The sequence below is a fragment of the Triticum aestivum genome, chromosome 2B (assembly GCF_018294505.1).
Source record: "Triticum aestivum cultivar Chinese Spring chromosome 2B, IWGSC CS RefSeq v2.1, whole genome shotgun sequence".
Taxonomy (NCBI): Eukaryota; Viridiplantae; Streptophyta; class Magnoliopsida; order Poales; family Poaceae; genus Triticum; species Triticum aestivum.
The window spans coordinates 133,140,990-133,153,985 of NC_057798.1; positions in this window are offsets into that span (position 1 = coordinate 133,140,990).

Sequence of the window (12,996 nt, forward strand, 5' to 3'; positions counted from 1 at the left end):
TTCATATTGTGTAAGTAATTTAGAAGTCAAATTTTTATGATTTTTTTCTGTTCATAGAATTTTTATGATTTTTTTCTGTTGTAATTCTGTTGTAATTATGTATGTATAGGAAAATTGTGAATGATATAAGTCATTTATGAATATGTTCATATTTAGAATAGAGGAAAAAGGAAAAAATAAGAAGAGAAAATGTTTAATATAATTAGTTAGAAAAATAATAGAACTATAGTTAAACTAGTTTATTTTTAGTAAGTACTACTTTATTTTATTTATAGTAAGTGCTTCATATATAGTTGAACTAGCTAGTTGATTTAATAAACTACTTTATTTAACTATATATAGAAGTAGTTCCCGCATCGACGTCGACGATGCCTATCCCGCATCCTACGCTTCGTCGACTCGGCGGTGGAGGCCTGTTTGATCAGGGCCATGTTTGGGACTGGGCTCCGCCGGGCTGGTATTGGGAGGTGCTACCTTCCGGGGGACGTAGGTTGGTGAGGAGGCAGCCCGTTGTTGACCCGATTCTTGTTTGGTGGCAGTCGCATGGGCCAGTGATGGTGCCGAGGCTTCCGGACACCGCGGAGGTGGTACGTCACCGTGTCAGCGAGGAGGACGAGCACGTCCGTCGCTACATGGTTGCATTGGAGGGCAGGTTCGACAATACCTGGCAGGTTCTTCAGGGATCTCACTGGAGCTATGATCATGTGATGGTTCCTTATCTTTGGGTGTCCACCGCCCGTGACGATACCCATCGGGCGCTACGGTTCTAGCTATATTAGTGATGCTATATGTATGATAGTATTCGAGGAGTATTAGTGATAATATTTGACGATGTACGGACACAAGAGATGATGTACTTTTGCTTATAATTGAATGCATGCTAATTTGAATACTATTTTATTTTATGATTTAGTTTTGCTTATTGAATGCTCATATTGGAAAAGTACTCCTACTTTGAATGCTAAAATTGAAGAGCACTATGCAGAAATCTAGGAGCCCCCTCCATCATCCACTCCGTCATGGGGGTAGCTTCTCCTTCATTCCCGTGTGCTAGACAATTTGGTGTAATAATGCACTCGGGAATGAAAGGAGGAGCTACGTACCATCACCTATAGTCAACCCGTGATTAATAATAATGATCTAGTTTAGGTTTTTTAGTACATATATTTAATTGTACAAGTTTAATATTTGAATTATGAACATAGGCCGGAAATGTCGTACTCGGACGACGAAAACCGCCCGGGGAGTGCAACTGGTGCCACGACGACCGAGGTATGTGCGACAGGTTCATTGAGCTGAACAAAGATCGGCGCTTCAGCATTAAGCTCGAGGAGACCTTCGATGTTCATACGGTACGCAACGACGACAATAGTTTTTTTTCATAATTAAGCACGACTTCAACTATTTTAACGTGTATTTTTCATCCTTTTCAATTCGGCGAGCTTATCCCATGCTATGCAAGACGCTATGTCTTGGAGAGGATGGGTTTTGAAGACCATAAAAGTATGGAAACCAAAAAATTCTCCTAAGGACCCATCATGGTGTGGATTTTCAAGTAAAGTTGTACAATGCTGAGGGTGTAACCCATTTTGGTTGCAAAAATTGGGAAGCACTTTGCAAGATGTATGGTTTTGATGAGGGTATGCTTGTCACCATGGATCTTGGTGATCCTACAATCGAGCAAGACAGACCTTCGATTTGGGTCCTTGTGGATACACCTCCAATTCTTCCTCCATGTGAGCTTAACATAGTTATTAAGGAATTTATATTGTTTATTTCAAAATAGTTGACATCTTATTTCCATTGACAACTTATTTTCATTCTTCAAAGAATGTGCGAAAGATGGTAGACAAAACCCACTACACCGATGGCTCTGAATTAACTTATAGGGAGAAAAATCATCTAATCGCATTTTGTACTGATCTTGAGAATTACAATGTCTACAATCGAACTCCTCAACATTATGGTCAATACGTGCCACTAGTGCACGTGTTAAACTACAGTAACTACCATGGAGATATCCTGGTAAGATTTTTTACTATTACGACATCCGTGCATCTTTTTGCACACTTCTAAAACTAGTACATCATTGCTAACTACGAAGTTATTACTATGTTTTTCAACAGATAATCCCGAATGATTATGTGCCTCATCTGATGTATACGCACGGTAGCCTTCATGTTTTGAACATACAACCAGGTCTTCCTATGAATCTGAACTGTCCATACCGGGTTTCTAAAAGAAGTGGAGACATGACAATCAAAGAATGGAAAAAATGTATGGACAGTCGTAAGGAGCTTCTTGGAAGCAAAAGGCAGCGAAGGGCGAGAATTGGAGACAGGATGATCTCCATTCTTCATAATGGAGAGTCAGGGTCTATATTGTTTTATGCTATTTTACCTTAAGGGTGTTTAGGTCCTACCTGATACTGATGATCATGTGCTAAGAACAATTATGTAGGGTTGGGTTCGATGACTATGAGGATGATGATCGTATGACTTATTATTAATAACGAGTAGAAGTTGTATGATGATGCATGGTTAGTAGGACTTGTTATTATATATGATGATGTATGATGCGAGCATGCATGAGTTATTATATCAGCGGGTGAAATGAACATAGCAGCAGCGTTGGTAAACCAAGGACGAAGATATAAAAGAGGACACTTCTCTCTATTAGCTAGCTATAATAATAACCTAAAAACAACCCCCAAAACCCCTAAAGCAGCCACTTTTTTTTAAAAAAAGAAAAACATCAGCTCCAGCCAGCTGCTGACGCGTGGATGCCTTTTGGTCCCGGCTGGTGCCACCAACCGGGACCAAAGGCCCCCCTGCCTGGGCTCGGCGCATCGTCCACGTGGAGGCCCATCTATCCCGGTTCGTGTTAGAACCGGGACTAAAGAGGGGAGGTATTAGTAACGACCCATTAGTCCCGGTTCATGAACCGGGACTAAAGGCCCTTACGAACCGGGACAAATGCTCCCTTTTCTACTAGTGTAGAAAAGATCATTACCCTATGCCTTTCATTAATCAAATGCTAGAAAGATTATCTAAGCACACACACTTTTGTTTTCTTGATGGATATTCTGGTTTCTCTCAAATACCTGTTTCACAACCTAATCAAGATAAAACCACTTTTACTTGCCCTTTTGGAACTTATGCTTATAGATGTATGCCTTTTGGTTTATTAAATGTGCATGCTACCTTTCAAAGATGTATGACTGCTATATTCTCTAGATTTTATGAAAAGATTGTTGATGTTTTCATGGATGATTTCTCCATTTACAGAACTTCTTTTGATGATTGTTTAAGCAACCTTGATCGAGTTTTGCGGAGATGTGAACAAACTAATCTTGTCTTGAATTGGGAGAAGTGCCACTTTATGGTTAATGAAGGAAATATGCCCTAGAGGCAATAATAAACACTACAAGGATACCCCTTATAAATCAACACACATTCTACAACGTTTTGGCTATATGTTGTGAAATTCATAATAGATACACATGTTAAAGGTTGCAGATTTGCAGCTCTTTTTTAGGGTAGATTTGCAGCTCTTGACCCTATTGTGAGACATATGAAAGAAAAAACACAGGAAAGGAGAGAGGGACCCGTGAGAAACAGAGCCCCCGATGCCCCTCGTCTCTCCCAAATCGCCGCCACCAACCGCCTCGTCACCTGTCGGTCTCAAAACCGGTGGACCTCGGGTAGGGGTTCCCGAACTATGTGTCTAAGGTTGATGGTAACAGGAGACGGGGGACACAATGTTTACCCAGGTTCGGGCCCTCTCTATAGAGGTAATACCCTACTTCCTGCTTGATTGATCTTGATGAATATGAGTATCACAAGAGTTGATCTACCTCGAGATCGTAATGGCTAAAACCCTAAAAGTCTAGCCTGTATGACTATGATTATTCTCCCCTCTACGGACTAAGCCCTCCGGTTTATATAGACACCGGAGGGGACTAGGGTTGTACAAAGTCAGTTACAGAGAAAGGAATCTTCATATCAAGGCGCTAAGCTTGCCTTCCACGCCAAGGAAAGTCCCATCCGGACACGGGAGAGAGTCTTCGGTCTTGTATCTTCACAACCCATTAGTCCGGCCCACGTAACATAGTCCGGACGCCCGAGAACCCCTTAATATAGGACTCCCTAAGTAGCCCCTGAACCAGGCTTCAATGATGAGGTGTCCAGCGCGCAAATTGTCTTCAACATTGCAAGGCGGGTTCCTTCTCCGAATACTCCAACACAGTCTTCGGACACAACGACCGTGTCCGGCTCTGCAAAACAAGTACCACACACAACCACAGAGAGTATAATATTTCACGAGTCCAATCCACTAACAACTTTTTGTAGCGTGACACCACATCACCACCCGGTCATTATTTTGAACCGTTTTTCGGCATGCCGCTTCATATTTCGAGATGTGGTCTCACTGGCATGTCTTGTCAAAGCAGAGATCGTGTCCCCTTATTGCGGGATTTACATCAATACGAGCGTGGGTAATCCAACCGTGCGGTCTGCACGGCCCTTGGGAACAGGCGAGTTTTAAGGCGAGTGGGGAGGCGCTTGATATTCACTGCCTTTATAAGGAGATAAGAATTCCCTTCTTTCACCCACGCCTTCTCTCTCTGCCCTCCCATTCTCGAGCTCTAGCGCCCAAGTCCTCGTCTTTTCCGCCACAAGAAAACACTCGATCATGTCCGGATCTGGAGTGCAAGGAAAGTGGATGGCTTCCTCCGTCAAGGATAAGGACATCACCCAGCTTTGAGAGGCTGGGTATCTGGCCAAGGAAATCGCCCACCAGCTTCCGGCCAAGGGGCGGATCGTCCACCCAGCTTCGGGAGGCCGGGTATCTGGCCAAGGAAATCGCTCACCGGCTTCCGGCCAAGGGACAGATCGTCCCCACCCCGAAGCCCAATGAGAGGGTGGTGTTCATCCCCCACTTCATCCGCGGACTAGGGTTTCCTCTCCACCCTTTCGTCCGCGGGCTCATGTTCTACTACGGGCTAGATTTCCATGATCTGGCCCCAAATTCTTTCCTCAATATCTCGGCATTTATTGTCGTGTGCGAGGCCTTCCTTTGCATTCCACCCCACTTCGGACTGTGGCTTAAGATCTTCAACGTGAAGCCGAAGGTGGTGGATGGCCAACACGCAGAGTGCGGAGGCGCCATGGTGAGCAAGATGCCCAATGTCACATGGCCCAAAGGTACCTTTGTGGAGACCGTCAAAGGGTGGCAGCAACTATGGTTCTATGTCACAGAGCCCCGCGATGCCACCTGGGTCGCGGCTCCCGAATTCAAGTCCAGAGCCCCAATGCGGCTCACCTCCTGGCTAGAGAAGGGCCTGAATTGGTCTTTGTGGGACGAGCTGACAGCGCTGCAAACGCGCATCCAGAGCATGGTGGACAAGAACACCAAGCTCGTCAACATGATCCAGGTGATGCTGGTTTGCCGGATCCTTCCATGGCAGAGCCAGACTTGCCATTTATGGGAGTTCGATCCAGCCGAGCACCAGACCTTGCAACGGTTCTTTGGAACTACACACGAAGATATCTGGAAAGTGCTCTTCAAGGGCAACGAGACACCGCCGGAGACAACCGAGGACCGTGGGCATGCCCTGGCCCATCCCCCAGTGCGGTAAGCCTTTCACATTTCAAGGTGTATCCTTTACTTGCTTATTCAGGGAAGATATCTAAACCTCACCATTTATTTTTTCAGGGTTGGGCAAAGAGGGCGGAGTGGATCCAGTGTCCGGCTCCGCTGCCCGAGGAACCAACCATCCTGCTCCTGATGAAGATGCTGGTCCTGACGCCTTACCATGCGCTGGAGAAGAAGGCCAAGGGGGCCAGAAGTGGCCTCCGTCGCAAGGGCGCTTCAGACGTGACGTCCGAAGGCACCGAGACTCATTCCTATGCCGCCAAAGACAACGAGGAGGAGGAAGAAAGCAACTCTCCCGTGAGGAGGGAAGGAAGAAAAGGGCGGCCTCCACATATCTGGAGGCGGAGGCGTCCAAGAGGGGGAAGGGCTCCCTCGTGAATAGCTTCGCGTGGGACATCGACAGCAGCCCAGAGCGGCGCCCCCGAGACAAGCCCTTGGCCGAATCGTGAGTACTCAAAAGACCCTGACACATTCGTGTATCCAGCCTCTTCGGTTCATAGTTTTAACGTGTCGAATCATGCACTTGCAGTCCGGCCCATGACAGCTCCCTGCGATCCTCATCAGGGGCTTCGCTGGATTCAAAGGCGATGGCTGCTACCTCTTGAGCACTGCGTTGGTTTTCCCTTGAAGAGGAAAGGGTGATGCAGTAAAGCAGCGTAAGTATTTCCCTCAGTTTTTGAGAACCAAGGTATCAACCCAGTAGGAGGCCACGCGCGAGTCCCTCGCACCTACACAAACAAACAAGAACCTCGCAACCAACGTGATAAAGGGGTTGTCAATCCCTTCACAGTCACTTACGAGAGTGAGATCTGATAGAGATGATAAGATAATATTTTTGGTATTTTCATGATAAAGATGCAAAGTAAAATAAATGGAAATAGAAATAGCAAAGTGTTGGAAGATTAATATGATGAAAAATAGACCCGGGGGCCATAGGTTTACTAGTGGCTTCTCTCGAGATCAGAGGTATTGTGATGGGTAAATAAATTACTATCGAGCAATTGATATAACTGAGCATAGTTATGAGAATATCTAGGTATGATCATGTATATAGGCATCACGTCCGTGACAAGTAGACTGACTCCTGCCTGCATCTACTACTATTACTCCACACATCGACCGCTATCCAGCATGCATCTAGAGTATTAAGTTCATGAAGAACAGAGTAATGCATTAAGAAAGATGACATGCTGTAGAGGGATAAACTCATGCAATATGGTATAAACCCCATCTTTTTATCCTCGATGGCAACAATACAATACGTGCCTTGCTGCCCCTACTGTCACTGGGAAAGGACACCACAAGATTGAACCCAAAGCTAAGCACTTCTCCTATTGCAAGAAAGATCAATCTAGTAGGCCAAACCAAACTGATAATTCAAAGAGACTTGCAAAGATAACCAATCATACATATAAGAATTCAGATGAGAATCAAATATTGTTCATAGATAATCTTGATCATAAACCCACAATTCATCGGATCTCGACAAATACACCGCAAAAGAAGATTACATCGAATAGATATCCATAAGAGAGGTGGAGAACATTGTATTGAGATCCAAAAAGAGAGAAGAAGCCATCTAGCTAATAACTATGGACCCGAAGGTCTGAGGTAAACTACTCACACTTCATTGGAGAGGCCTTGGAGATGATGTAGAGGCCCTCCGTGATCGATCCCACTCTGGTGGAGCTCCGGAAAAGGCCCCAAGATGGGATCTCACAGGTACAAAAAGTTGCGGCGGTGGAATTAGGTTTTTGGCTCCGTATCTGATGTTTTCTTGGTACATGGGTATATATAGGAGGAAGAAGTACGTCAGTGGAGCAACGTGGGGCCCACGAGGGTGGCGGGCGCACCCAGGGGGGTAGGTGCGCCCCCCTACCTCGTGCCCTCTTGGTTGATGTCTTGACGTAGTGTCCAAGTCCTTTGGATCACATTCGTTCCGAAAATCACGTTCCCGAAGGTTTCATTCTGTTTGGACTCCGTTTGATATTCTTTTTCTACGAAACTTTGAAATAGGCAAAAAACAACAATTCTGGGCTGGGCCTCCGGTTAATAGGTTAGTCCCAAAAATAATATAAAAGTGTATAATAAAGCCCAATAAACATCCAAAACAGAATATAATATAGCATGGAACAATAAAAAATTATAGATACGTTGGAGACGTATCAAGCATCCCCAAGCTTAATTCCTGCTCGTCCTCGAGTAGGTAAATGATAAAACAGAATTTTTGATGTGGCATGCTACTTGGCATGGTTTTTAATGTAACCCTTTTAATTGTGGTATGAATATTCAATTCGAAAGATTCAAAATAAAAGTGTAATATTGACATAAAAATAATAATACTTCAAGCATACTAACTAAGCAATTATGTCTTCTCAAAATAACATGGCCAAAGAAAGTTCATCCCTACAAAGTCATATAGTTTGGTTATGCTCCATCTTCATCACACAAAATACTCAAATCATGCACAACCCCGGTTTCAGCCAAGCAATTGTTTCATACTTTAGAATTTTCAAACTTTTTCAACTTTCACGCAATACATGAGCGTGAGCCATGGACATAGCACTATATATGGAATAGAATATGGTGGTTGTGGAGAAGACAAAAAGGGAGAATATAGTCTCACATCAACTAGGCGTATTAACGTGGAGATGCCCATTAATAGATATCAATGTGAGGAGTAGGGATTGCCATGCAACGGATGCACTAGAGCTATAAATGTATGAAAGCTCAACAAAATGCAACTAAGTGGGTGTGCATCCAACTTGCTTGCTCATGAAGACCTAGGGCATTTGAGGAAACCCATTGTAGGAATATACAAGCCAAGTTCTATAACAAAAAATTCACACTAGTATATGAAAGTGACAAAACAAGAGACTCTATCATGAAGAACATGGTGCTACTTTGAAGCACAAGTATGGAAAAGGATAGTAACATTGCCCCTTTTTATCCCCCCCCTTTTCGGGCCTCTTTTTTTTGGCCTTTCTCTTTTTTTGGGGACAATGCTCTATGAATGATGATCATCACACTTCTATTTATTTAGAACTCAATGATTACAACTCGATACTAGAACAAAGTATGACTCTATATGCATGCCTCCGGCGGTGTACAGGGATGGGCAATATTTCAAGAGCGACATGTATGAAAGAATTATGAACGGTGGCTTTGCCACAAGTACGATGTCAACTACATGATCATGCAAGGCAATATGACAATGATGAAATGTGTCATGATAAATGGAACGGTGGAAAGTTGCATGGCAATATATCTCGGAATGGCTATGAAAATGCCATAATAGGTAGGTATGGTGGCTGTTTTGAGGAAGGTATATGGTGGGTTGTAATGCACCGGCAAAAGTTGCGCGGTACTAGAGAGGCTAGCAATGGTGGAAGGGTGAGAGTGCGTATAATCCATGGACTCAACATTAGTCATAAAGAACTCACATACTTCTTGCAAAAATCTACAGGTCATCAAAACCAAGCACTACGCGCATGCTCCTAGGGGAGAGGTTGGTAGGAGTTAACCATCGCACGCCCCGACCTCCACACAAGGGAAGACACTCAAAGAACATCTCATGTTTCAAATTTGTTACACAACGTTTACCATACGTGCATGACTTTAACACAACTACTCAACTAGCATGACTTTAATATTAACTAGTTGACCCATTGTGCCAAATGGCACAGAGACCCGCTAAAGCCATGTTGTCGATGAAAATAGTTTCATTTTGCAGACACTGATAGTAGTAAGCCTATTTTAAACCATGCCATATTGAAAATGGCACATAGACCTGTTTATTCCATGTTAGCGATGAAAAGAAATCCATGGTTTAGTTGATTTCGTTACGGGCAAGCACATATGGCAACAAATTTAATCTCTCTTAATTGAAGAAAATAGGGGCTTGCAGCCAACAAAATATGTCTACCCCTTCGAATTGCTCTTCATTGGCTATTGCGATAAGGAAATGTCTTCGATTAGCTCTTCATTGACTATTGTCGTAGCTGAACATGCTCTTTTTCTTAACCTATTGGATCCGACCCCATGTTTCTTTAGAGAACATAACATAATTACAATAACATCAGCATGAAATTTACAACCAGGCAAACACCTCATTTCTTCATAGCAAGCAACATGAAGTTCATCTTTCGCAGGAAAAGTGCATAAGACATCCATATTTCCACTGACTACAAAGTGAACAAATTCAAACAAACTTGACTCGGTTAGTAGCATGTTGCACATGTTATATTCATAAAAATTCTATCTTCATTTGATCACGAACTACACAAAAAATCACATAGAGTAGCTTCCAAATATGACATAGAAGCTGCAGCTGCATACCAACTGAACATTGAAGGAGATTCCTCCTTCTTTACTGTTTATTTTTGGCACAACAATCCAAAATTTCAGATGTAGAAAGTTGGATGTTGGTTTTACTACCATTTTATACTTTAACCACCATTAATGCAAACCAGAATGTGTATCTTTCAATAATCAAAAACAACAAAAGAGCCAGTGTGCATCTATTCTTTCACCCACAGAAATAAGGTCTCAGTTTACAACTATTTTCGATGCATCAAGATTCAAAAGTTAAAGTAAACTATAGGGCTAATATAACCATTCCATACACTAAGAATAGACCACGAAAGACATAGAAGCACACAAGCACAACGAGGGAAACTGCTTACATTCAAATCATCACAATAAGCTCTTGAGATTTCTTATGGCCACCATAAGTTTTTGAAGTGGCAGATCAGCCCAACGGAAGTGGACGGTGTGTGTCGGCCCCAGAGCCAAGCAGCCTGCCTCGCTGGCTAGTGCTATTGCCGCTCTCGTCCTCTCATCGGCGAAGGCGACGACACTCATAGTAGTCCAGTACTTATAGTGAAAGCAAGTGGTATTCTGAACAATATACTGAAATCTGAATTTAGTGGGTGGCATGTATGTATAGACAACCTAGCTACTCCAGCTTCAAAAGAATCAAAGTTCCAACTCCAGAACATAGATGCCCATTACATACCACTTTTCAGTACCACCATTCTGGCTTTACAATCGCATGGCAACCAAATTGGTACTCCCGGTTTTTTCAAAGCAACTACTCTACTGACCCTTCATAGACACAACTCAATTAACCGGGTGGGCCAACGTTAGAAAAAATTACCATTATCTATTTCTAAAACATAGATGAGCAGTATACCTAATTATTTTAGTCAGCCAACAATTTTGTACCAGATGCAATCTTCAAGTATATACTGGGGCCAACTTATTTGTTGATACTAAGAAATGTAAAAAGAAGTTAGAGTAGCAAAGGTATAGAGGTTGTACCAGTCAGTGAATCTGCACTATTTGGAAGAGCGTCACACGGATCCAGCTATCTCTAGTCAGAGACGCACCAAAGTCTGACCTGACAACCCCTCTTTTCTTCTTTAGCAAAGGAAAGCTCCGTGAGAATTGAATAACTTGAAATAAATAAGCGACAATTAAATGAGGCAACTAAGGAAAAAACTTAATTTTTTGTATGCCTTCTTTTTACTGATGGTAAAGCCGAGAATACTTCCAGTCACTGCGGACAAAGTAAAACAAGACACATATTACTGAATGTACTTATATGTTCTAAAAGAAAATACTAAATTAAGAAGATAGTATATTATGGTGTCCCTACTACCTACTACGTAATCTCTACTGATGAGCAGACGCACTACAAAGATCCAATCTTTTGTGCAACGTGTAGATGTAGGCAGACCTTCAAAGAATACCGCTTGCAGTTTGAGCCAGCTTATCTCAATTTAGGCAAGTGTAGTAGGAAAAAAATGAAGAGATTAATACACAAAATAGCCTATAGTTTAAAGAATCAAATTCAAAACATAACTTCCAGCTATATCTTCAACAAAGAAATTTAACTTGAACATCAGAAGGGAATTTATTCTATACCTATAGGCTTTCGATCCCTGTACAGCTAGTGCAAAGCAGTCACTGCTTTAATATCTTCCCTGTCCCAACTCCCTTTGCACCACCAGAGTTTCTTAATTTCAAGGTGTGTATATACAGACAATTCGACTGTCCATGTGAATTTAAAGTACACAGATAAAGATACAAGAGAAGATGCAGCACCTATTGTTCTTGGAGATCTGAATCTGATCATCCTTTTCTTCAGAATCAAGCGAAGAAGCATCAGCCTGACCATCAGGGGTGGCCTGAATCGCAAAACAAAATGGATCAGGAAGCAAAGATGTGTATATACAGCTTGGCTGCTTCGTCAGACTGGAGCACAGGTTCTTATGGTATAGATTTCAGTAAAGTGTGCCGATGCTGAATAGCCAATCTAAGGCCAGCCGTGGAGCTCAATAACAACCTAGATTATGTATGAACACCCGAGAACAAAATCATTAGTTTTCCTAACATTGCGCATCTAGGGGAGGTGGGGAGGATAGGAGCACACCCGAGACAATCACTGCATTGTTGTATACCAATGATGGCCGCTATCACAGCCGGCATAGGGATCACCTACCACTCAAAACCCAACCATTCCATGGCATACCTCATCATCTGCAAAACAGCCAAGTAGAAAAATAATTTTGTAAGCAGTTAAATCTCTTTGAGGTAGGCATTACAACAACCAGCAGGTTGTGGTGCCACCTCCACACAAAGTTACTAATTCATCTTAAAGAAGGAATCACATCATGAGTTGGAAACAAGACAACAAAATCACTAATTTGCGCACTCTGCACACGGAACGCCCAACGCTGGTGTTGCTTCTCTCAAGTGGAGGCCAGCTCCTCGGCCCAACTCCGGGTTTCAACAATTTGTCTAACACAAAACAAATTATTAACATCCTGCATGTATATACGTCTACTGTACAACAACTCTTTCGAGGAAATTCTATTTTTGTTCATGGTAAAAATTTGTTTTTTGTTTACATCACTGTGGATATAGGTGTACTACAGCAGCTCTTACAGACATTAGCACAAACAATTTGCAGGCAAACTTATACCTGGCAGAACACAACCCATGAGAAGGCAAAGTTTCACCACGAAAACATAGGAATGCATTATACAAGTGCAAATCGCCATGGTTATTGGTCTATCAACGAACAACAGTTCAGAGAGACAAATGCTAGCAAGGGATTGTAGAGAATTTTGCTATATGCTCTTTTCTTTGTACAAATAACTTAATATATTTGGTGCTAAAGTTACTAATTCATCTTAGAAGAAGGAATCCATCATGAGATGGAAAAGGAGAGAACAAAATCACTAACTATCATCTGAGATCAAGACGAATCCATCTAACAATTTAGAAATTGAGAGAGGGGATTAAGGGAGTCGAGCCTACCTCGGTGTTGTG